This window comes from Microcebus murinus, chromosome X (assembly GCF_040939455.1).
Source record: "Microcebus murinus isolate Inina chromosome X, M.murinus_Inina_mat1.0, whole genome shotgun sequence".
Taxonomy (NCBI): Eukaryota; Metazoa; Chordata; class Mammalia; order Primates; family Cheirogaleidae; genus Microcebus; species Microcebus murinus.
Genome location: NC_134136.1, coordinates 57,948,477 through 57,974,950, shown reverse-complemented (window position 1 = coordinate 57,974,950; position 26,474 = coordinate 57,948,477). Strand labels below are relative to the sequence as shown.

The 26,474-nt window shown below is 37.7% G+C and overlaps 1 long non-coding RNA gene across 14 annotated transcripts in view; it reads left to right on the top strand.

Moving 5' to 3' along the window:
* LOC105871432 (uncharacterized) overlaps window positions 1-26,474 on the top strand; it is a 175,555-nt gene that overhangs the window by 44,245 nt on the left and 104,836 nt on the right. For 7 of the 14 annotated variants that reach the window (XR_012915978.1, XR_012915975.1, XR_012915973.1 and 4 more), the window contains 10 exons: window positions 688-776; window positions 4,083-4,199; window positions 6,792-6,886; window positions 10,193-10,310; window positions 11,306-11,400; window positions 13,848-15,157; window positions 15,642-16,217; window positions 18,175-18,267; window positions 21,702-21,817; window positions 24,781-24,875. This is a non-coding gene — a long non-coding RNA (uncharacterized LOC105871432). The remainder of the gene's footprint in view (window positions 1-687; window positions 777-4,082; window positions 4,200-6,791; window positions 6,887-10,192; window positions 10,311-11,305; window positions 11,401-13,847; window positions 15,158-15,641; window positions 16,218-18,174; window positions 18,268-21,701; window positions 21,818-24,780; window positions 24,876-26,474) is intronic. The other 7 variants (XR_012915970.1, XR_012915980.1, XR_012915981.1 and 4 more) reach the window with 7 other exon arrangements.

Genomic DNA, 26,474 nt, shown 5'->3' with positions numbered 1-26,474 from the left:
CAATTTTGTCTGCAAACTATAATGTGCAAACATCCAATTTTAATAATTATAATTTTATATATTACATTTAATGTAAATATATTGTTGTATATGGACGTAAATATAACATTTTGCCTGTATTGAATATAATGGAAGGATGTAATCCAAAAGATTATCAGTCATCATAATAGTTTTTATGACAGTGATTTATTGTTTATCAGTGCATGCTTATTTCCAAATCCTTGGCAAACATTCTGTCTTTTTTACTAATCAGAAAATGGTTTTGAGCCTTATTTCTAAGAGATAAAATATAATACAAACCCTCTTCCCAACCACCCTACCAAATACCCAATAATCATAGGAAACAATCAAAGGTTATTTAATGACATGAGAAAATGCTTGTCTTTTAATGGTAAATGAAATAACAAGACATAACTCTTGAGTATCCTCTGATTGGAATTATATATCCTGCCATGTAGGGCACTGTATGGCATATATAATGATGAGATATTTCTGGGTGCTTCTTTTAAGAGTCTAGCCATGGCTTATGCCACCAATTCAACACTTATGGCCTAGGTCTTTATGGAGAAAATCTGGAATTCATTGGGAGCCTGAGAGATGGAAGAGCCAGGCAAGGACATGTGGATTGGTAGTTAGTGATGTCCTCCAAGCCTTCAGATTTCAGTTTTCTTTTTGTTTTCAACCTAGATTCTTGAGACCTGCATCACAGAAACAGAAAACTTGATAACTTGGGAAAATGGTGGAAGTGTAATGCTGAATGAACAAGAACAAAACCGGTAAGGCAAGGCCTTTTGGAAATTTAATTCTTAAATAAAGAATAGGCCAGATAAGAGTGGTGGATTTAGGCCTCAGTTAAGTTTCAGATGGAAACCAAAGGCAAAAGTGCAGCAGCCTGATGAAGTTTCCTGAAGCTGGGCAAAATGGAAGGCTACCATATTTCCTGGTTCTTCTATGTCTTGATGGCGTTTTTTCAGACAGGATGGGCGGGAGAGGAGGGCAGAGGGAGCAGGACTTGTTATCATAGATGGAGCACTACTGCCATCGTGCGGAAATAGTTTTCAAACACTGTTGCTGTACTTCTTCATTTCAGTGAGCACTTGGGTTTGGAAGCCTTTTTTCAGGGGGGAGGCTAAATAGGCCCTGGCCTGCAACTGGGCCTCTCTGACTTCTCTTGAGTAATTCCAGGAGCTCTGGGTACAGGATGAATGGTGGTATAACAAAGGTGATGTCCAGGTATGAGAGATTGTTATTGAGGGGGACAATGGCGTCCAGGCACAGGAAGTTGTTGGGTGGGGCTTTGCTTGAGGACACCTCCCACAGCCCAGGCCAGGAAATGTGGCTCCTTCTCTCCTGTCCCTGTCCCTCAGAAGATGGTACAGTCCAGTTAAACTTGTTCTGGAGCCATAGAATTTGGGCTTCCTGTGGTAGCAGCATCACACTGCAGAAGACATGTTATTTTGTGGTGATAGAATAGCACATGTGCTATCCGAGAGATTTCATACACAACAAAATCCTGGACCTCATTGCCTTGAGAAGGGAGAACTAATGGAGAAGCATTGGCGGTCACCCTATTAGGCATAGAAAAGCCATACCATGATCTGGGGGAACAGAGGTAGGCAAGAAGGAGGCAAAAATGTGAGGAAGGCTAGAAGGGATTCTCTGGGCCAAAAGGCAGCAAAGACAGTGATTTGCATCTGGTTTTTCCTGCCTAAGGGAAAAAGTGTCTACTGCCCTCTCAGTGTTCTTGGTGAGGTTTGAGGAGGAGGGTGAGGAGTGCTTATCTCTCAGTTGTTCTCTCAGAGGATGCTCAGGTCTTTAAGCTTAGCAGTGCTCCTCATACTTAACAATTGTTCTCCTCTGTCACCGCTGTATAATGAATTCCAGGTGAAGATACATAGTATGCCTGGCAAGATGGCCATTGTTTTGGTGCTGTATATTCTGAAATCCGTGCCTCTTGTTCCCACCTTGGAGAATAATGTCTAGTATTACTTGAGATTAACTACAGAACTGAGAACCATTCTGGTGCCCCTCTTCTAGTGTCTTCACTCTGTCAGCATTTGACCTCTTACAGTAGTGGAAGATGATTTAGTCTTAGGCTCAGATGTGAGCTTCCTGTGACAGAAAATATTTAACAATTATTTTTTTATATTGAAACCAAAAGCAAGATTAGTAGAGGTATTAAACACACAATTCACAAAAGAGGAATTACGACTGTTTATTAAATAAATGAAAAAGTCCTCAAATTTACTAAGGTTTAAGAAGCAATTATTGTCAACAAAAATTGTGCTTTTGCATACACTAGTTTATAAATACATGTACCAATATTTGAAAATACTTATATCTATGCAAGCATACTGCTTATATATGTATTTATATATAACAGAATGTTATTCTAGTACATTTCTGTAAAATATGATCACCGCCTGAATTTTGCTTACCCAGGTGGAGTTAAAAGATCTGCCAGTAAATGTCTAGCAAATATTACAAGGATCATTGGGTTTCTGGGGATATTGGCTCCTCTGGTGTCCTTGCCTGGGTCTAGCTGTCCTTGAGGATGTTATTGGTTGAGATCAGCCAAGGAAGGGTTGGAGACAGTTGAGAAGACATGTCTCAATAGTCTTAAGTAACCTATGAAGGTACACGATGACCTCAGAACTCTTCAGCCTACTTCAGCTAAGGAGGTGGCAGAGAGAAACCTTGTATCAGATGAGTTAAACTGCCTGCTGTGCAGTAATAGTTTAACGTTATCATATGCTAGACTAGGGAAACCAGATGTATGAAGACAGTGCACCATATGTGGAGTTAGAACTTTGGGTGACAAAAAGATAGCCCTAGCTCTTGAATTTCTCCTCGTCAAGAATTTTGCATTCACACACATTTTGATTTTCATTAAGAGATTGCATCTGGACAGGGAATGGATGGAAGGACAAAGCAATAGCACCTAGCTAAGTCCCAGGAATTCAAGCATGGTACCAGGACCATTCACAAGATACTGTAACTATTGCTAACTCTGAATTCTGTTCAAACTCTGACACTAATCTCACATCAAAACTGTTTCAAAATTAAAAGTTAAAAGGCAAGCCACCCAGCCAGATATGTGCCAAATGGCTGTCACCTCTCTGTATTATTAGAGTCTCAAATTAACCAGTACTGAAGTGAATTGCAGTTCAGTAAGTTCTTCCATAATACCCCTCACTCTTCATCAAAACCTTGAGCAAGTCACTTGAGAATGAAGCCATTGAGATAACTGTTTGGGTAATGATTTATAGAATTGGACAGGCTCCTACCAGGTGAGAAGTATTGTTAATTGGTTCACATTTTCAAAGGTCAGTAGGGTCAATATAAGTTAACATTTCCCATGTCATACCCTTTGTCCAGAGACTGCTTTCCCAAAGTGATCATACGGCTACAGGTCCACAGGAAAGTAGAGAGGTGGGATAAAGGGGATCATTGAAATTCCTTTTGTAAGGGTGAGGGTGGGAAGAAGAAAAGGGTCTATTTTTGAGATTTCCTTCAGCTATAGTAGGTAGTCTTTATAAGTCTTTGCTAAGGTTGAAATTCATTCTCCAAGTCCCCATTAGGGTAATTGTCTACACCCTTGATTTAGGGAAGAAAATGCAAAATGTTGTAACTTTGGGATTAAACCATTCTAGTTGGCTAATACCAAAAAATTCAAATGAAAATAAAGTCTGATTTTCTGTATCTCTTATGTACCTGGTTAAGTCAAGTTGTACACATAATATGGATTCAAAAAAAATGAGTAGGCACAAAAATTATCTGGAAAGTTCTCGACCTTGCAATTAACAGTGTATAACATTGAAGAGTGGTGTTTCCAATGGCTTGCCTTCAAATTTTACTTATATTTGTCTGAAGCCTTGAAACGTTGAAAATGAAAAAAGCTTACATTTCACATTTAAAAAAAATTAAGAAACAAACATCATTCCAATATATAATTGAGAAAATAACATTACAAGATGTATTTTTCTTTAAGACATGTGCATATCTACATACATTCAAGATATAAAGATTGTACTTTTAATTTTCATGCTACCAGAATGCTATTTCCAAATTCTCCTTAACAGAAAATCCAGCTTTCTGAAGCGTATTGAATGGCATGGCATGGCTTATGTGGCTTAAGCCCAGAGAACCCTATGATAGAAAGAAGCCCCTCAAGTTACAAGGATATTTTACATGTATCTGTAAGTAAAAATTCATACTGATAATTCCTTACAACCTGTCGACATATGCCCACACATACACAATTAAATAGTAAATATAAAAGAGCAGAATGCAAGAGATCGAACATCACTGAACTTTTAAATTTCTCAAGATTATCATTACTTTACTTCTATATATTTGCTCCATTTACTGATTCATTTCCAGATATATGTTATTCTTATGATTTGCTTAAGAGTAGAAGAATGCTATGAAATTTAATCATACAAAAATATGATATTCCCCATGTATAGTTAATCCTATTAGGAAGTGCCCACTGTCCAATATTGAGTCAAGAATTCAGGGCAATGAAGTCCATGTATAGTGTGACCAGGATGTATCTGAAGAAGAGAAATGGAAATGTTTATTTTGTGTGTGGTTTAGCATTATGTTCTGGAATATGTGGAATATATTGATGAGGAGCACGCTAAATTTTTTTTTTTTTACTTTTTTTTTTGACACACAGTCTTGCTCTGTTGCTCAGGCTAGAGTCCATGACTTCAAACTATCTCAGAGCCTCCTCAAACTGCTAGGCTCAAGGAATCCTTTTAACTCAGCCTCCCCAGTAGGTGGGACTAGAGACATGCACCATAATACACGGCTAATTTCTTTTTTTATGTATTTTTAATTGTCTGGCTAATTTCTTTCTATTTTTTAGTATAGACAAGATCTTGCTTTTGCTCAGGTTGCTTTCAAACTCCTGGTCTGGAGAGATCTTCCGCCCTTGGCCTCCCAGAGTGCTAGGATTACAGGCCTGAGCCATTGGGCCCTGCCTAGGTTAAATCTATTTATTTAAATAGCATCAGTTATGATGAATAGTTGTATATCACTTTTATAATATTTAAACAAATATATTCATTGGGATGCTAGTATTGGACTCCTGGGGAAAGTGGGATTTGAGATAAAGTGTTTCCATTTGTTCTTGATAGGTTGTGTATTCTTGGTAGATTTTTCAATAAGCAGATAATATATTTGTCATTTGAGTAACAACCCAGAACAAGTTGGTACAGAAGAAATTATTGTTGAAAACTTGACCTGTTGGCTGTTTGATACCTAATATGTTTATATCTGTAACTTATAGAGGTGTATCTTAGACACTTTTTTTTTTTAATTCCTTGTCTGCTTGATTGAGCGTACCTTGTGACCTCTTGCACTTCTGTTTAGGTGGCTAATATGTCTGGTTATTTTGTAAACAGGTATGCTTTAATTCTAAGAAATGTAACATATAGACAGAGGCAACATTAAAAATATTATGTATTGTATGGAGTAGTTAATGATGTCCAAAGACCTCAAACTATAATGTTAGGAAAGCATATCTAAACAGTGGAGGTACAAGGTAACTGAGACTTTATATTAAAATGTATATGGTTAGGGAAGATACAAGAACGTATGGCAAAGAATTTTACAAGTTATTTCTTCTAGTTTTGATTGAGATATTTATTTTTGGCTTCAAGATATTTAAATTGTGAAATTTAATAAATTTTAATTATTTATTAAATAAAATTTAATAAATTTTAAGTGTTTAAACTCTTAAAATATGAAAACGTTGCCAACAGCAAATGTTACATATGTAATTATTCGGAAGAGAAACTTTTTTCTTGACTATAGTATAAAGAAATTTCCAGCTAGGGAAAATATATATTGATATGAGAGCATGCAGTTTACATAAGGTGGTACAGCACACTTTGTATAAAAGTACATCAAGTATAAGTCAAAATGTAATTAAAGGGAAATAAACATGCACCTACATGTGTATACAATGTGTAGTATATTGAATATACTACATGTAAAATATATAATAAATGGGGTTAAAGAAAGCATTCTTCATGATTTAGTAAAAATGAACACTTAACAATTTTATATAATATAGTCAAATTGCCCAACAATCAGGCATGGCAATTCCTTGCGCAAACTATAATGTACAAACATCCAATTTTAATATTTATAATTTTATATATTAAATTTAATATAAATTTATTGTTATGTATGGACATAAATATAACATTTTGTGTGTATTGAAAGGAGTGGACGGACGTAATCCAAAGAGGTTATCAGTGATCTTAATAGTTTTTATGACAGTGCTTTAGTCTTTATCAGCATAGTTATTTCCAAATCTTTGGCAAACATTCTGTCTTTTTTACTAATCAGAAAATGGTTTTGAGCCTTCTTTCTCAGAGATAAAATATAATACAAACCTTCTCCCCAACCACCCTACCAAATACCCAATAGTCATAGGAAGTAATCAAAGGTCATTGAATGACATGAGAAAATTGTTATCTTTTAATGGTAAATGAAATAACAAGACATAACTCTTGAGTATGCTCTGATTGGAATTATATATCCTGCCTTGTGGGGTACTGTATGGCATATATAGTTATGAGATCCCTCTGGGTGCTTCTCTTAAGACTCTAGCCATGGGTGCCAACAATTCAACACTTACGGCCTAGGTCTTTATGCAGAAAATATGGAATTCATTGGGAGCCTGAGAGATGGAAGAGCCAGGCAAGGACATGTGGATTGCTATTTAGTGATGTCCTCCAAGCCTTGAGTTTTCAGCATTTTATATTTCTGTTTAGACCTAGATTCTTGAGACATGGACTGCAGAAGCAGACAACTTGATAACTTGGGAAAATGCTTGAATTTCAATGCTGAATGAATAACAACAAAACTGGTAAGGCAAGGCCTTTTGGAAATTTAATTCTCAAATAAAGAATACGCCTGATAAGAGTGGTGTATAGGGCTCAGTTAAATTTCAGATGGAAACCAAAGGCAAAAGTGCCTGATGAAGTTTCCTGAAGCTGGGCAAAATGGAAGGCTACCATATTTCCTGGTTCTTGTTTGTCTTGATGGCGTTTTTTTCCGATAGGATGGGCGGGAGAAGAGTGCCTAGGGAGCAGTACTTGTTATCATATATGGATCACTACTGCCATCATGCGGAAACACTTTTCAAACACCTTATTCCCTATGACTTCGTTCCTGTGAGGACTTTCAGTTTAGAAGGTTTTGCTCAGCTGAGAGGCTGAGTAGTCCCTTGCCTGGAATGGGGCCTCTCTGACTTATCTTGAGGTATTCCAGGAGCTCTGGGTATAGGATTAATGCTGGTATAACAAAGGTGATGTCCAGGTATCAGAGATATTAATTGAGAGGCAGAATGGAGTCCCGGCACAGGAAGTTGTTGAGGGGGGCTTTAGTTGAGGAAACCTCACAGAGCCAAGGGTAATCCATCTGGCCCCTGGCCTCCTGTCTCTGTCCCTCAGAGGATGGTACAGGTCAGTTCACATTGTTTTGCACCCATAGAATTTGTTCTTCTAGTGGTAGCAGCATCACAGTGCATAAGACAGGTTATTTCGAGATGATAGAACAGCACATGTGCTTGCTGGGAGATTTAGTACACAACAAAAGTCAGGAACACTTTTCCTTGAGGAAGGAGAACAAAAGGAGAAGTATTGGCAGCCACCCTACTAAACAAAGAAAAGACATATTATGTGCTGGGGGAGCAGAGGCAGGCCCGAAGGAAGCAAAAAATATGAGGAAGGCCAGAAGGGATTCTCTGGGCCAAAGGCAGCAAAGATAGTGACTTGGATCTGCTTTCTCCTACCTAACGCAAACGCTCTATTCCAATCTCAGCTCTCTTGGTGAGGTTGCAGGAGGAGGGTGAGGTGTTCTTATCTCTCAGTTGTTCTCCGAGAGAATGCTGAGGTCCTTGAAACCTAGCAGTGCTCTTTATACTTAATAAATGTTCTCCTTGTCACCACTGTAAAAGAGTTGCACGTGAAGATTTCTAGTAAGCCTTACAAGATGGCCAGTGTTTTGGTGCTGAATATTCTCAAATCTTTGCTGCTTGATACCAACTTGGGGAAAAATGTCTACGATTAGTTGAGTTTCACTGTGAAACTGAGAATCATTCTGGTGCCCCTCTTCTACTGTATTCACTCTGTCAGCATTTTACTTCTTAGATTAGTGGAAGATGATTTAGTCTTGTGCTTAGATGTGAGCTTCCTGTGACAGAAAATGTTTAACATTTGGATTCTGTTGTATTCAAACCAAAGGCAGGATGAGTAGACGAATTAAATACACAATTGACAAAAGAAGAATTCTTAATGTTTATTAAACAAATGGAAAAGTACTCAAATTTACTAGTGTTTAAGCATTAATTGTCAACAAACCTTGTGCTTATGTATACACTAGTTTATAAATACATGTACCACTATTTGCACATACTTATATCTGTGCATGCATACTGGTTATATATGTATTTATACATAAAGGAAAGTTATTTTACTGCACTTCTGTAGTATATGATCACCACCTAAACTCTGCTTTCCCAGGTGTAGGTATGACACTTGCCAGTAAGTGTCTAGGAAATATTACAAGAACCATGGGTTTTCTGGGTAAATTGGCTCTTCTGGTGTCCTTGCCTCTGTCTAGCTGTCCTTGAGGATGTTATTGCTTGAGATCAGCCAAGGAGGGTTTGGAGACACTGGATAAATCATGTCTCAGTGGTCTCAGGTCACTTATGAAGGTAAATGATGATCTCTGACCTCTTCAGGTTACTTCAGCTATGAAGGTGACAGAGAGAAACCTTGTATCAGATGATGAGTTAAACTGCCTGTTGTGCAGTAATAGTTTAACTTGACCATATGGTAGACTAGGGAAACCGGAGGTATGAAGACAGTGCACCACATCTGGAATTAGAACCTGGGTGACAAAGAGGTAGCTCTAGCCCTGGAACTTCTAAATCTCCAGTATGTTGTATTCACACACATTTTGATTTTCATTAAGAGATTGCATCTGGCCAGGGAGTGGAAGGAAGCACAAAGGAATAGCACCTTATTAAGTCCCAGGAATCCAAGCAAGGCACCAGGACCATTCACAAGATACTGTAACTATAGCTCACCTTAAATACTGTCTAAACTATGACACTCATCTCAGATCAAAAGCTGTTTAAAAATGAAAATTTAAAGGGGAAACCACAAAGCCAGAAATGTGGCAAATGGCTAAGTCACCTACCTGTGTTATCAAAGAGTCTGAAATTCACCAGTGTTTAAGTGATTTGCAATTCATTAAGTTCTTCCATAATGCCCCTCACTCTTCATCATAACCTTGAGCAAATCGGTTGAGAATGAAGCCATTGAGATCACTGTTTGTGTAATGGTTTATAGAATTGGACAAGCTCCTACCAGGTGAGAAGTATTTGTTAATTGGTTCACCTTTTCAAAGGTCAGTTGGTCAACACCAGTTAATATTTGACATGTCATACACTTTTTCCAGAGACTGCCTTCCCAAAGTGATCACACAGCTACACTTCCACAGGAAAGTAGAGAGATGGGGATAAAGAGAGGATCATTCAAAAATCTTTTGGAAGGGTGAGGGTGGGAAGAAGAAAATGGTCCATTTTCCAGATTCCTTTCAGCTCTAGCATGTAGTCTTTTTAAGCCTTTGGGCAGATTGAAATCCATTTTCCCAGTCCCTATTAGGGGACCCATGTACACCTTTGCTTTGGAATAAAATTCTAAATGTTGTCACTTTAGGAGTAAACCATTCTAGTTGGCTAATACCAAAAAAATCAAATGAAAAATCAAATCTGACTCTCTCTATCCTTTATATACATGGTTAATTCACGTTGTACACATAAAAATATGGGTGCAAAAAGTGAAGTGGCTCAAAGGCATTATCTTGAAAGTTCCCGATCTTGCAGTTAACAGTGTCTAACTTTCTAGAGTGGTGTTCCCAATGGGTTTCCTTCAAGTTTTACTTATACTTGTCTGAAGTCTTGAAACGTTGAAAATGAGAAAAGCTCACATTTACAATTTAAAAAAGACCAAGAAACAAACATCATCCCAATATGTAATTGAGAAAATAACATATTACAAGATGTATTTTTCTTTAAAACGTGCATTTCTACATACGTGCAAGATATGAAGATTCTACTTTTGAGTTTTATGCCAACAGAATGCTATTTCCAAATTCTTAACAGAAAATCTAGCCTTCTGAAGCATATTGAATGACATGACAAGGCTTATGTGGTTTAGGACCTGAGAAAACCATGATAGAAGGAAGCAACTGAAGTTACAAGGATATTTTACATGTATGCTGTAAGTAAAAGTTCATACCGATAAATACTTACAACTTGTCCACATATGCCCACACATACACAATTACATAGTAAATGTAAAAGAGCAGAATGCAAGAGATAGAATATTAGTACACTATCTATTAAACTTTCAAGATTATAATTACTAATTGTATTTTGATCTATTTAGTGATACTTCTACCCATATATGTTATTCTTATGATTTGCTTAATAGTAGAAGAATGCTATGAAATTTAACCCTAAAAAACTACCATGTTTCCCATGTATAGTTAATCCTGTTAGGAAGTGCTCACTGTCCCATGTTGAGTCAAGAATTCAGGGCATCAAAATCCATGTATAGAGTGACCAGGATGCATCTGAAGAAGAGAAATGGAAATGGTTTTTTTTTGTATGTGTTAGCATTGTCCTCTGGAGTATGGAGAGAATATATTAATGAGGTGTAGGAGTCAAAGACATAATCCAAAAGGTTATCAGTGGTCTTAATAGTATTTATGACACTGCATTACTGTTTCTCAGTGCATGGTTATTTCCAAATCCTTGGCAAACCTTTTGTCTTAGTTACTAAAGAGAAAATGGTTTTGAGGCTTATTTCTTAAGAGATAAATGATAATACAAACCCTCTCTCGAATCACCCCACCACATACACAATAATCATAGGAAATAATCAAAAGTCATTTAATGACATAAGAAAATGCTTGTCTTTTAATGGTAAATGAAATAACAAGACATAACTCTTGGTATCCTCTTATTTGAATTATATATCCTGCCATGTAGGGCACTGTATGGCATATATAATGATGAGATATTTCTGGTGCTTCTCTTAAGACTCTAGTCATGGCTTCTACCAGTTCAACACTTATGGCCTAGGTCTTTATACAGAAAATCTGAAATTCATTGGCAGCCTGAGAGATGGATGAGCCAGGGAAGAACATGTGGATTGGTATTTAGTGATGTCCTCCAAGCCTTGAGTTTTCAGCATTTTCCTTTTGTGTTTAGGGCTAGATTCTTGAGACTTGCACCACAGAAGCAGACAAGCTGATGACTTCGGAAAATGGTGGAAATGTAATGCTGAATGAACAAGAATAAAACTGGTAAGGCAAGGCCCTTTGGAAATTTAATTTTTTTTTTTTTTTTGTGATAGAGTCTCCCTTTTTTGTCCAGGATAGAGTGAGTTCCTTGGCTTCAGCCTAACTCATAGCAACCTGAAGCTCCTGGGCTCAAGCAATCCTTCTGAGTCAGCCTACTAAGTGGCTGGGACTACAGGGATACACCACTATTCCCGGCTAATTTTTCTCTCTCTCTATATATATTAGTTGTCCAATTATTTTATATCTATTTATAGTAGAGATGGGGTCTTGCTCTTGCTCAGGCTGGTTTCCAACTCCTGACCTGGAGCAATTGCCTGCCTTAGCCTCCTAGAGTGCTAGGATTACAGGGGCGAGCCACTGGGCCAGGCTGAAATTTATTTCTTAAATAATGAATAGGCCTAATAAGAGTGGTCAACTTAGTGCCCATTTACGTTTTAGATGGAAACCAAAGGCAAAAGTGCAGCAGCATGATGAAGTTTCCTGAAGCTGGGCAAAATGAAGGCTACCATATTTCCTGGCACTCCTATATCTTGATGGCGTTTTTTCATACAGGAAGGGCGGGAGAAGAGAGCCTATGGAGCGGAACTTGTTATCATATGTGGAGCACTACTGCCATCGTGCGGAAACAGTTTTCAAACACAGTATGCCATATTGCTTCATTCCCGTGGGGACTTTCGATTTAGAAGGGTCCTTCAGTGGAGAGGCTGAGTAGGCCCTGGCCTGGAACTGTACCTCTCTGGCTTCTCTTGAGTTAATCTGGGGTCTCTGGATATAGGATTAATGATGGTATGACAAAGGCGATGACCAGGTACCAGCAATTGTAATTGAAGGGCAGAATGGAGACCAGGCACAGGAAGTTGTTGGGTGGGGCTTGGTTGAGGAAAGCTCCCAGGGGAGGACTTGTGTCCCCTCATCTCCTGTCCCTGTCCCTCAGAGGATGGTACAGGCCAGTTCAACTTGTTCTGGAGCCATACAATTTTCGCTTCTAGTAGTAGCAGCGTCACAGTGCACAAGACAGGTTATTTGGAGGTGATAGAACAGCACATGTGGTTTCTGGGGGATTTCATACACAACAAACGTCTGGAACCCGTTGCCTTGACGAAGGAGAACTAATGTAGAAGCATTGGTGGCCACCCTGCTAAGCAAAGAAAAGCCATACCATGTACTGGGCTAGCAGAGGCAGGCAAGTAGGAGGCAACAATGTAAGGAAGGTCAGACAGGATTTTCTGGGTCAAAATGCAGTAAAGAGAGTGACTTCCATCTGCTTTTTCCTGCCTAAGGCAAAGGCTGTATTCCAGGCTCAGTTCTCTTGGTGAGATTGGAGAGGAGGGAGAGGTGGTCTTATCTCTCACTTGTTCTCCCAGAGAATGATGAGGTCCTTGAAGCCTAGCAGTGCTCCTCACACTTAACAATTTTTCTCCTCTGTCAGTGCTGTATAAGACTTCTAGGTGAAGATACCTAGAAAGCCTGACAAGACGGCCATTGTTTTGGTGCTGAATATTTTCAAATCTGTGCTTCTTGTTCCCAACTTGGGTAAGAATGTCTAGGATTACTTTAGATTCGCTGCAAAATTGAGAACTGCTCTGGTTCCCCTCTTCTATATCCTCACTCTGTCAGCATCTGACATCTTAGGGTAGTGGAGGATGATTTAGTCTTGTGCTTAGATGTGAGCTTCCTGTGCCAGAATTTATTTAACAATTGGTTTCTATTGTATTTAAACCAAAGGCAGGATTAGTAAAGGAATTAAATACCCAATTCACAAAAAAAGAATTCCAACTGTTTATTAAAGAAACGAAAAATAATTCAAATTTTCTAGTGTTAAACATTAATTGTCAAGAAACCTTGTGCTTATGGATACACTAGTTTATAAATACATGTACCAGTATTTGCACATACTTTTATCTGTCCAAGCATACTGATTATATACGTATTTATATATGAAGGAATTTTGTCTAGTGCATTTCTGTAATATATGATCATCACTTGAACTTGCTCACCCAGGTTGAGTTATGACTCTTGCCACTAAGTGTCTAGCAAATATTACAAGAACCATTGGTTTTCTGGGGAAATTGGCTCTTCTGACAATCTTGCCTGGATCTAGCTTTGCTTGAGTATGTTACTGGTTGAGATCAGCCAAGGAGGGGTTGTAGACCCTTCAGAAGACAAGTCTCAATGGTCTCAAATAACCTATGAAGGTATATGATGATCTCTGACCTCTTCAGCCTATTTGAGCTAAGCAGGTGACAGAAAGAAACCTTCCATCAGATGGGTTAAACTGCCTGGTGTACAGTAATAGTTTAATTTGACCATATGCTGGACTGGGGAATCCAGATGTATGAAGATAGTGTACCACATGTAGAGTTAAACTTTGGGTGACAGAAGTAGCCCTAGTCCTGGAATTTGTCATGCTCTAGAATGTTGTATTCACACACATTTTGATTTTCATTAAGAGATTGCATCCGGCCAGGGAATGGATGGAAACACAAAGCATTAGCACCTTACTAAGTCTGAGGAATTCAAGCAAGACACCAGGACCATTAAGAAGATACTGTAACTATTCCTAACCGTAAATACTATCCAAACTATGGTACTCATCTCAGATCAAAAGCTGTTTCAAAATGAGAAGTTTAAAGGACAATCACCCAGCCAGAAATGTGGCAAGTGGCTAAATCACCTCTCTGTATTATCAGAGAGTCTCAAATTCACCATTATTGAAGTGAAATGCAATTCAGCAATCTCTTGCATAATGCCCCTCACTCTTCATCATAAACTTGAGCAAGTCCCTTGAGAATGAAGCCATTGAAATCACTGTTTTTGTATGATTTATAGATTTGGACAAGCTCCTACCGGGTGAGAAGTATTGTTAATTTGTTCACTGTTTCAAAGGTCAATTGGTCAACATCAGTTAACATTTGACATGTCATACCCTTTTTCCAGAGACTGCCTTCCCAAAGTGATCACACAGCTATACATCCATAGGAAAGTAGAAAGGTGGGGCTAAAGAGGATCATTGAAATTTCTTTTACAAAGGTGAGGTTGGGAAGAAGAGAAGGGTCCATTTTCCAGATTCCCTTAAGGGATAGCATGTAGTCTTTTTAAGCCTTTGGGAAGATGGTAATGCATTCTCCAAGTCTTTATTAGGGGAACAGTCTACACCCTTGATTTAGGGAAGAAAATGCAAAATGTACTAACTGTAAGATTAAACCATTCTAGTTGGCGAATACCAAAAAATACAAATGAAAAATTTAGTCTGATTCTATCTCTTACATACATTGTTTTTTTATCTTTTAAACATAAAAATACAGTTTCAAAAAACTGAATAGCTACAAGGGGATTATCTAGCAAGTTCCCTACTTTGCAGTTAATAGTGTGTAATTTTCTAGAGTGATATTTCCAGTGGTTTGCCTTCAAGTTTTACTAATACTTTTCTGAAGTCTTGAAATGTTAAAAATGAGAAAAGCTTACATTTAAAATTTTAAAAAGATCAAGAAACAAACATCCTCCCAATATATAATTGAGAAAGTAGCATATTTCAAGATGTATTTTTCTTTAAAACGTGCATTTCTACATACATGCAAGATATAAAGATTCTGCTTTAAATTTTTATTCTACTAGAATGGTATTTCCAATTCTCTTTAACAGAAAATCCAGCTTTCTGAAGCGTAGTGAATGATATGACAAGGCTTATGTTGCTTAGGACCTGAGAAAACTAGCATTCAATGAAACAACTCAATTTAAAAGGATGTTTTACATGTGTTCTGTAAGTAAAAATTTATACTGCTAAATCCTGACAACCTGTCCACATATGCCCACACATACACAATTAAATAGTAAATATAAAAGAGCAGAATTAAAGGATTGAACATCCGTGAACTGCGTATTAATCTTCTCAAGATTATCATTACTTTACTTCTATATATTTGCTCCATTTAGTGATTCTTTTCCAGATATATATTATTCTTATGATTTGCTTAAGATTAGAAGAATGCTATGAAATTTAATCATACAAAACTATAGATATTCCCCATGTATAGTTAATCTTATTAGAAAGTGTCCACTGTCCAATATTGAGTCAAGAATTCAGGGCATCAATGTCCATGTATAGTGTGACCACTATGGATCTGAAGAAGAGAAATGGAAATGTTCATTCTGTATGCACGTTACCATTGCGCTGTGGAATATCGGGCATATATTGATGAGATGTAGGCTAAATCTATTTTTTTCTTTTCTTTTCTTTTTTTCAGACAGAATCTTGCTTTGTTTCCAAGGGTAGAGTGGCATGGCTTCAGCCTAGCTCACAGTGTTAGGGACCAGCCTTACTCAACCCGGCCAAACAGAAGGAAAGAGACACTGAGGATGTGAAATTACAAGAGGAGTTTTATTGTCTGGCTAGCCAGGGTCTGAGCCCTGGAGCTCCAACGCTGTGGTCGCTCTCTTTAGGCAAGGACCCTCACCTGAATTGCAGTGTGACTTTTATCCCCAAAGGGCCCTAGCAACGCACAAACTGATCACGCGCTGGTCTTGAGCTGACCTTTGAAATGATTAATTTCCTCAGTATCCTTTGGGACCCCTGCGCATCCCACCTCCCTTCCGCCACTCTTTACACCCCAAGAGATAACAGGAGGTACAAGTGTAAGCAGAAGTGTGCTGTTCGCTAATTGCCTTGCCCTACTTCACACAAAGGGGAGGAAAATCTCCTTTCTTGTAGCGCCACTGAGATGCCGCCTAGGCGCCATCAAGGCGCCCCCACAACAGCAACCTCAACCTGCTGGTCTCAAGCAGACCTCTTGTCTCAGCCTCCTGGGTAGCTGGGAATACAGGTATGTACCACCATGCCCAGCTAACTTTTTCTACATAATTTTAGTTTGTCTGGCTAATTTCTTTGTATTTTTTAGTAGAGACGGCGTCTCGCTCTCGCTATTGCTCAGATTGGTTTTGGACTCCTGCCTTGGCCTCCCAGAGTGCTAGAATTACAGGCCTTAGCCACCCCGCCATGCCTAGGCTAAATATATTTAGTTAAATAGCATCAGTTAGTATGAACACTTGTATATCACTTTTATAATATTTCAACCAATGTATTCATTATGGTGCTAAGATTGGACTCCTGGGGAGAGTGAGATTTGAGATAAAGTATTTCCATTTCTTTTTGATACATTGTGTATTCTTGATAGATTTTTCAAGAAGCTGAAAATATTTTTGTAATTTGAGAAACAACCAAGAACAAATAGGTGCAGAAGAAATTATTTGTGAAAACTTGATCTGTTGGCTGTTTGAGACCTAATGAATTTATATGTTTAATTGATCACAGAAAAAGGTGGATTGATGTCACCCATGTTTTTTAAAACCCTTGTCTGCTTGACTGAATGTAACGTGTGACCTCAGTGCACTTCTTTATACATGGCTAATATGTCTGGTTATTTTATTACAGATATGCTTTAATTCTAACAAATGTAAAAATATATACAGAGGCAACATTAAAATGTTGCGTATTCTAAGGAGTTGTTAATGATTTTTTCAAAGACCTCAAATTATAATGTGAGGAACTAATGTCTGAACACTTGAGGTACAAGGTAACTGGGACTTTATGATATATATATGGATAGGGAAGATATAAGAATTTATGGCAAAGAATTTTGCATGTTATTTTTTGTAGTTTTAATCGAGATATTTATTTTTGCCTTTTGTTTTTTAAATTGTGAAGTTCAATAAATTTTAATTATTTATTTTAAAAAATTTAATAAATTTTAGTTATTAAAATTTTTTAAATGTGAAAAGGTTGCCAGCAGCAAGTGTTACTTTTGTGATTCCTTAGAAGAGAAAGTCCTTTCTAGAATACAGTAGAGAGAAAATTCCAAGTAGGGAAAATGTATGTTGGTATGGGAGCATGTAATTTACAAACTTAAGGTGGTACAGAAGACTTTGTATAAAAGTACACCCAGTATGTATATAATGTGATATATATTAAATATACTAGATGGAGAATATATAATAAATGGGGCAATAAAAAGAATTTTTCCTGATTAAGTGAAAATGAACACTTTAAAATTTTATATAATATAGACAAACTTCCCAAAAATCAGGAGTGATAATTCGTTATGCAAACTATAATGTACAAACATCGAACTTTTTTTCATATATAAAATTTAATATAAATTTACTGTTGTGTATGGACATAAATATAACATTCTGTGTGTACTGTAAGGAAGTGGAAAGACTTAATTTAAAAGGTTATCAGTGCTCTTAATAGTTTTTATGACAGTGCTTTACTATTTGTCAATGTGTGGTTATTTCCAAAGACTTGGAAACATTCTGTCTTAGTTACAAATGAGAAAATGGTTTTGAGGGTTATTTCTTAAGAGATACATTATAATACAAACTCTCTCCCCAACCACCCGACCAAACCCAATAGTCATAGGAAGCAATCAAAGTTCATTTAATGATATGAGGAAATTCTTGTCTTTTAATGGTAAATGAAATAAGAAGACATAACTCTTGACTATCCTCTGATTGGAATTATATATCCTGTCATGTTAGGGCACTGTATGGCATATATAGTGATGAGATCTCTCTGGGTGCTTCCCTTAAGACTGTCGCCATGGCTGCCAACAATTCAACACTTATGGCCTCAGTCTTTCTGAAGAAAATATGGAATTCAGTAGGAGCCTGAGAAATGGATTACCATGGCAAGGAGGAGGCAGGCAAGGACATGAGTATTGGTATTTAGTGATGTCCTCTAACCTGGAGTGTTCAGCATTTTCTTTCTCTGTTTATGCCTAGATTCTTGCTTGAGATGTGCATCTGAGAAGTAGACAACTTGATAACCTTGGTAAATGCTGGAAATGTAATGCTTAATGAACAAGAACAAAACCGGTAATGCAAGCCATTTTGGAAATTTAATTCTTTTTTTTTTAATTTTATTACTTTTTATATATTTTTTAAATTATTATACTGATTTATTTTTATTTTATTTTTTTTACGGAACTCGCAGCCAACATCATACTGAAAAAAATTTAATTCTTAAATAAAGAATAGGCCTGATAAGAGTGGTGGATTTAGGCCTCAGTTAAGCTTCAGATGGAAACCAAAAGTAAAAGTAGCAGCAGCCTGATGAAGTTTCCTAAAGCTGGGCAAAATGGAAGGCAACCATATTTTCTGACATTTCTATGACTTGATGGCGTTTTTTGGGACAGGATGGGCGGGAGAAGAGGGCCTAGGGAGCAGAACTTGTTTTCATATGTGGAGCACTACTGCCATTGTGCGGAAATAGTTTTCAAACAGTTTATGCTGTATTGCCTCATTCCTGTGAGGACTTTTGATTTACAAGGGTCCTTCAGTGGGGAGACGCTGAGTAGGCCCTGGCATGGAACTGGGCATCTCTGGCTTCTTTTGAGTTATTCTGGGAGCTCTGGGTACAGGATTAAGGCTGGTATAACAAAGGCGATGTCCAGGTATCAGAGATTGTTATTGAGGGGAACAATGGCGTACAGGAACAGGAAGTTGTTGGGTGGGGCTATGGTGGAGGAAACCTTCCAGAGCCCAGGTCAGGACTTGTGGCCCCTCATCTCCTGTCCATGTCCCTCAGAGGATGGTACAGGCCAGTTCACCTTGTTCTGCAGCCATAGAGTTTGGGCTTGTTGTGGTAGCAGTATCGCAATGCACAAGACAGTTTATTTAGAGATGATAGAACGGCACAAGTGCTTGTTGGGGGATTTCGTACACAACAGTCAGGACCTCTTTTCCTTGCCAAAGCAGAACAAATGGAGAAGCATTGGCAGCTGCCCTATTAAGCCAAGAAGAGCCATATCATGTGCTGGGGAGCAGAGGCAGGCCCAAAGGAGGCAAAAAAATATGAGGAAGGCCAGAAGGGATTCTCTGGGCCAAAAGGCAGCAAAGACAGTGACTTGCATCTGCTTTCTCTTGCCTAAGGGAAAGACTCTATTCCCATCTCAGTTCTCTTCCTGAGTTTGGAGGAGGAGCGTGAGGGGTTCTTATCTCTCAGTTGTTCTCCCAGAGGATGCTGAAGTCTTTGAAGCCTAGCAGTGCTCCTCATACTTAATACTTGTACTCCTCTATCACTACTATATAAGAGTTCCATGTGAAGATATCTAGTAAGCTTGACAGGATGGCCTTTGTTTTGGTGGCGAATACTCTCAAATCTTTGCTTCTTATTCCTAACTTGGGGAAGAATGTCTAGGATTATGTGAGATTGGCTGCAAAATTGATAACTGTTCTGGTGCCCCTCTTCTACTGTTCTCACTCTGTCAGCATTTGTCCTCTTAGAGTAGTCCAAGATGATTTAGTCTTGTGCTTAGATGTGAGCTTCCTGTGACAGAAAATGTTTAACAATTGGTTTCTGTTGTATTTAAACCAAAGGCAGAATGAGTAAAGGAATTAAATACCCAATTCACAAAAGAATTATTCCAACTGTTTATTAAAGAAATGTGAAAGAACTCAAATTTACCAGCGTTTAAGCATTAATTTCAACAAACGTTGTGCTTATGGAAACACTAGTTTATAAATACATGGACTGGTATTAACACATACTTATATCTATATATGCAGACTGGTTATATATGTTTATATATAAAGGAATGTTACTCAAGTACACTTCTGTAATATATGATCACCACCTGAACTCTGCTTATGCAGGTGCAGTTATATATAACTCTTGCCAGTAAATGTCTAACAAAGATTACAAGGACCATGGCGTTTGTGGGGAAATTGGCTCTTCTGGTGTCCTTGCCTTGGTCTAGATGGTCTTGAGGATGTTACTGGTTGAGATGAGCCCAGGAGGGTTTGGAGACACTGGAGAAATCATGTCTCAATGGTCTCAAGTAATCTATGAAGGTTTACGATGACCTCTGACCTCTTCAGGCTACTTCAGCTATGCAGGTGACAGAGAGAAACCTTGTATTAGATGAGTTAAACTGCCTGTTGTGCAGTAATAGTTTAACTTGACCATGTGCTAGATTAGGGAAACCGGAGGTACGAACACAGCGCACCATATGTTGAGTTAGATCTTTGGGTGAAAAAGAGGCAGCCCTAGGCCTGGAATTTCTCATGCTCCAGGATGTTGTATTCACACACATTTTGATTTTCATTAAGAGATTGCATGTCTCCAGGTAGTGGATGGAAGCAGAAAGCAATAGCACCTTACTAAGTTCCAGGAATTCAAGCAAGGTACCAGGATCATTCACAAGATACTGTAACTATTGCTAATGCTAAATACTGTTCAAACTATGACACTCATCTCAGATCAAAAACTGTTTAAAAATGAAAAGTTAAAAGGAAAACCACCCAGCCAGAAATGTGGCAAATGGCTAAGTCACCTCTCTTTATCATCAGAGAGTCTCAAATTCACGAGTACTGAAGTGAATTGCAGTTCAGTAAGTTTTTGCATAATGCCCCTCACTCTTCATCATCACCTTGAGGAATTCACTTGAGAATGAAGCCATTGAGATAACTGTTTTTGTAATGATTTGTAGAATTGGACAAGCTTCTACCAGTTGAGAAGTATTGTTAATTGGTTCACTGTTTCAAAGGTCCGTTGGTCTACATCAGTTAGAATTTGACATGTCATACCCTTTGTCCAGAGACTGCCTTCCCAAAGTGATCACACAGCTACACGTCAACAGGAAAGTAGAGAGAGAGGTGGGGCTAAAGGGGATGATTGAAATTTATTTTTCAGGGGTAAGGGTGGGAGGAAGAAAAGGGTCCATTTTCCAGATTCCGTTCAGCTATGGTAGGTCGTTTTTTTTAAGTGTTTGGAAAGGTTGAAATCCATTCTGTAAGTCTTTATTAAGGGAACAGTCTACACCCTTGATTTAGGGAAGAAAATGTAAAATGTTGTAATTTTGCGATTAAACCATTCTAGTTGGCCAATACCAAAAAATATAAATGAAAAATAAAATCTGACTGTATTTCTTACATACATGGTTAATTCATGTTTTAAACATAAAATATGAATTCAAAAGAATGAATAGGCACAAAGGAATGATCTGGAAATTTCCCGACTTTGCAATTAATAGTGTGTAACTTTCTAGAGTGATGTTTCCAATGGCTTTACTTCAAGTTTTACTAATACTTGTCTGAAGTCTTTAAATGTTAAAAATGAGAAAAGCTTACATTTGAAATTTTAAAAAGATGAAGAAACAAACATCCTCCCAATATATAATTGAGAAAATAACATATTTCAAGATATATTTTTCTTTAAAACATTTGCATTTCTATATATATGCAAGATATAAAGAATCTACTTTAAATTTTTATGCTACTAGAATGGTATTTCCAATTCTTCCTAACAGAAAATCCAGCTTTCTGAAATGTATTGAATGACATGACAAGGCTTATGTTGCTTAGGACCTGAGAAAACTGATAGAAAGAAACAACTCAAGTTAAAAGGATAATTTACATGTATCCTGTAAGTAAAAATTCATACCGCTAAATCCTGACAACCTGTCCACATATGCCCACACGTAGACAATTAAATAGTAAATATAAAAGAGCATAATGCAAAGGATCGAACATCAGTTAACTATCTATTAAACTTCTCAAGATTATCATTACTTTACTTCTCTATATTTGCTCCATTTAGTGATTCTTTTCCAGATATATGTTATTTTTATGGTTTGCTTAAGATTAGAAGAATGCTATGAAATTTAATCATACAAAACTATGACATTCCCCATGTATAGTTAATGCTATTAGGAAGTGCCCATTGTCCAATATTGAGTCAAGAATTCAGGGCATCAAAGTCCATGTATAGTGTGATCACCATGGATCTGAATAAGAGAAATGGAAATGTTTACTCTGTGTGTGCTTTAGCATTGTGCTCTGGAATATGGAGAATATGTTGATGAGACGTAGGTTAATCTATTTTTTTCTTTTCTTTTTTCTTCTTAGACAGAGTCTCTCACTTTGTTGGGCAGGCTAGAGTGCCATTGCTTCAGCTTAGCTCACAGCAACCTCAAATTGCTGGGCTCAAGGAGTCCTTTTGCCTCAGCCTCCTGGGTAGCTGGGACTACAGGCATGTACTAGCATGCCCAGCTAACTTTTTTTTCTAAATATTGTTAGTTTGTCTTGCTAAGTTGTTTGTAGTTTTTTAGTAGAGAGGGCTTCTCGCTCTTGCTACTGCTCAGGTTGGTTTCGACTCCTGCCTTGGCCTCCCAGAGTGCTAGTATTACAAGCCTGAGCCACCTTACCCTTCCTAGCCTAAATCTATTTAGCTAAATAGCATCAGTTAGTATGAATAGTTTTATATCACTTTTATTATATTTTAACCAATGTATTATTAAGGTATTAATATCGAACTCTTGGGGAAGTGGAATTTGAGATAAAATGTTTCCATTTGTTTTTGATACATTGTGTATTCTTGATAGATTTTTCAAGAAGCTGATAATATATTTGTAATTTGAGAAACAACCAAGAACAAATAGGTTTGGAAGAAATTATTTGTGAAAACTAGATCTGTTGGCTGTTTGAGACCTAATATATTTATATGTCTAATTGATCACAGAAAAGAGGTGGATTGAAGTTGTCCATGTTTTTTTAAAACCCTTGTGTGCTTGATTGAGTATCACTTGTGAACTCAGTGTACTTCTTTATACATGGCTAATGTGTCTGGTTATTTTGTAAACAGGTATACTTTAATTCTGAGAAACGTAAAAATACACAGAGAGGCAACATGAAAAATATTCCATATTCTAAGGACTAGTTAATTATTATTTTCAGAGATCTCAAAGTATAATGTGAGGAACGCATGTCTGAACACTTGAGGTAAAAGGTAACTGGGACTTTATGTTAAATATAGGTACAGATAGGGAAAATAATACGAATATATAGGCCAGGCATGTTGGCTCACGCCTGTAATCCTAGCACTCTGGGAGGCCGAGGCAGGTGGATATCTCCAGGTGAGGAGTTGGAAACCAGCCTGAGCAAGAGCGAGACCCCGTTTCTAGAATAAATACTAGAAGTTAATTGGCCACATAATATATGTAGAAAAAATTAGCCCGGCATGATGGTGCATGCTTGTTGTCCCAGCTACTTGGAAAGCTGAGGCAGTAGGATTGCTTGAGCCCAGGAGATTGAGGTTGCTGTGAGCTAGGCTGACGCCACGGCACTCACTCTAGCCTGGGCAAGAAAGCTAGACTCTGTGTCAATAAAAAAAAAAAAAAGAAAGAAGAATGTATATATTGCAATGAATTTTAGAAGTTATTTCTTCTAGTTTTGATCGAGATTTTTATTTTTTGCTTTATGGTTTTTTAAATTGTGAAATTCAATACATTTTAATTATATAGTTAACAAAATTAAATAATTTTTAGGAATTAAAATTCTTAAAATGTGAAAAGGTTGGCAATAGCAAGTGTTACTTTTGTGATTCCTTGGAAGAGAAACTGCTTTCTAGAATACGGTAGAGAGAAATTTCCAACTATGGAAAATATATGTTGATATGGGAGTATGCAATTTACATAAGGTTGTTCAGAAGACTTTGTTTAAAAGTACACCCAGTATGAGTCAAAATGTAATTCAAGTGAAAAAAATGTGCATGTACACTTGTATATAACGTATTCTATATTAAATATGGTAGATCAAAATATATAATAAATGGGGCAATAAAAAGCATTTTTCATGATTTAGTGAAAATGAACACTTAAAAATTTTGTATAGTATAGTCAAATTGCCCAAAAATCAGGAGTGTGAATTTCTTATGCAAACTATAATATACTATCATCCAGTTTTAATACTTATAATTTTATATATTAAATGTAATATAAATCCATTGTTTTATATGGACATAAATATAACATTTTGTGTGGATTGAAAGGAGTGGAAGGATGTAATCCAAAATGTTATCAGTGGTGTTAATAGTTTTTATGACAGTGCTTTACTGTTTGGCAGTGTGTGGTTATTTCCAAAGACTTGGCAAACATTCTGTCCCAGTTACAAATGAGAAAATGGTTTTGAGGCTTATTTCTTAAAAGATAAATGATAATACAAACCCTCTCCCCAACCACCCCACCGAATATACAGTAGTCATAGGAAGCAATCAATCGAAGGTCCTTTTATGACATGAGGAAATGCTTGTCTTTTAAAGATAAATGAAATAACAAGAAATAACTCTTGAGTATCCTCTGATTGGAATTATATATCCTGCCATGTAGCGCACTGTATGGCATGTATAGTGATGAGAACCCTCTGAGTGTTCTCTTAAGACTCTAGCCATGGCTGCCAACAATTTAACACTTATGGCCTAGGTCTTTATGCAGAAAGTAGAGAATTCGTTGGGAACCTGGGAGATGAATGAGCCAGGCAAGGACATGTAGATCAGTATTTAGTGATGTCCTCCAAGCCTTGAGTTTTCAGCATTTTCTTTTTTTTGTTTAGTCCTAGATTCTTGAGACTTGCACCCCAGAAGCAGACAACTTGATAACCTGGGTAAATGCTGGAAATGTAATGTTGAATGAACAAGAACAAAAATGGTAAGGCAAGGCCTTTTGGAAATTTACTTTTTAAATAAAGAATAGGCCTGATAAGAGTTGTGGAATTAGGGGTCAGTTAAGTTTTAGATGGAAACCAAGGGCAAAAGTGCAGCAGCCTGATCAGATTTCCTGAAGCTGGGCAAAATGGAAGGCAACCATATTTCCTGGCACTTGTATGACTTGATGGCTTTTTTTTGGACAGAATGGGCGGGAGAAGAGGGCCTAGGGGTAGGCACTTGTTATTATATATGGAGCACTACTGCCATCGTGCGGAAATAGTTTTCAAACACTGTATGCCATATTGCTTCATTCCCGTCAGGACTTTCGGTTTAGAATGGTTTGTTCAGTGGAGAGGCTGAGTAGGCCCTGGCCTAGAACTGGGCCTCTCTGGCTTCTCTTGAGTAATTCCAGGAGCTCTGGGTACAGGATTAATACTGGTATAACAGAGGCGATGTCCAGGAATCAGCGATTGTTATTGAGGGGAACAATGGAGTCCAGGCACAGGAAGTTGTTGTTGGGTGGGGCTTCGGTTGAGGAAACCTCCCAGAGCTCAGGGCAGGATCTGTGGCCCCTCCTGACCTGTCCCTGTAACTCAGAGGATGGTACAGGCTAGTTAACCTTGTTCTGGAGCGATAGAATTCAGTCTTGTGGTAGCAGCATCACAGTACACAAGATAGGTTATTTGGAGGTGATGGAACAGTGTACATGTATTTTCTGGAGGATTTTGTACACAACAAAAGTCTGGACCCCATTACCTTGAGGGGGGGTAACAAATGAAGAAGCATTGATGGCCACCCTACTAAGCCAAGAAGCGCCATATCATGTGCAGAGGGAGCAGAGGCAAGTACAAAGGAGGCAAACAATATGAGGAAGGCCAGAAGGGACTTTCTGGGTCCAAAGGCAGTAAGGAGAGTGACTTGCATCTGCTTTCTCCTCCTAAGCCAAAGACTCTATTCCTGTCTCAGTTCTCTTGGTGAGGTTGGAGGAGGAGGGTGAGGGGTGCTTATCTCTCAGTTGTTCTCCCAGAGGATGCTGAGTTCCTTCAAGCCTATCAGTGCTCCTCATACTTAACAATTGTTCTCCTCTATAACCGCTGCATAAGATTTCTAGGTTAAGATACCTAGTACGCCTGACATGATGGCCATTGTTTTGGTACCGAATATTCTCAAATCTGTGCTTCTTGTTCCCAACTTGGGGAAGGAATATCTAGGATTCCTTGAGATTCGCTGGGAAACTAAGAACCCTTCTAGTGCCCCTCTTCTACTGTCTTCACTCTGTCAGCATTTGACTTCTTAGAGTAGTGGAAGATGATTTATTTTGTGCTTAGATGTGAGCTTCCTGTGACAGAAAATGTTTAACAATTGGTTTCTGTTGTATTGAAAGCAAAGGCAGGATGAGTAAAGGAATTAAATACCCAATTCACAAAAACTGAATTCCAACTGTTTATTAAAGAAATGAAAAATAATTCAAATTTTCTAGTGTTTAAGCATTAATTGTCAAGAAACCTTGTGCTTATGGATACACTAGTTTATAAATACATGTACCAATATTTGCCCATACTTATATCTGTGCATGCAGACTGGTCATATGTATTTATAT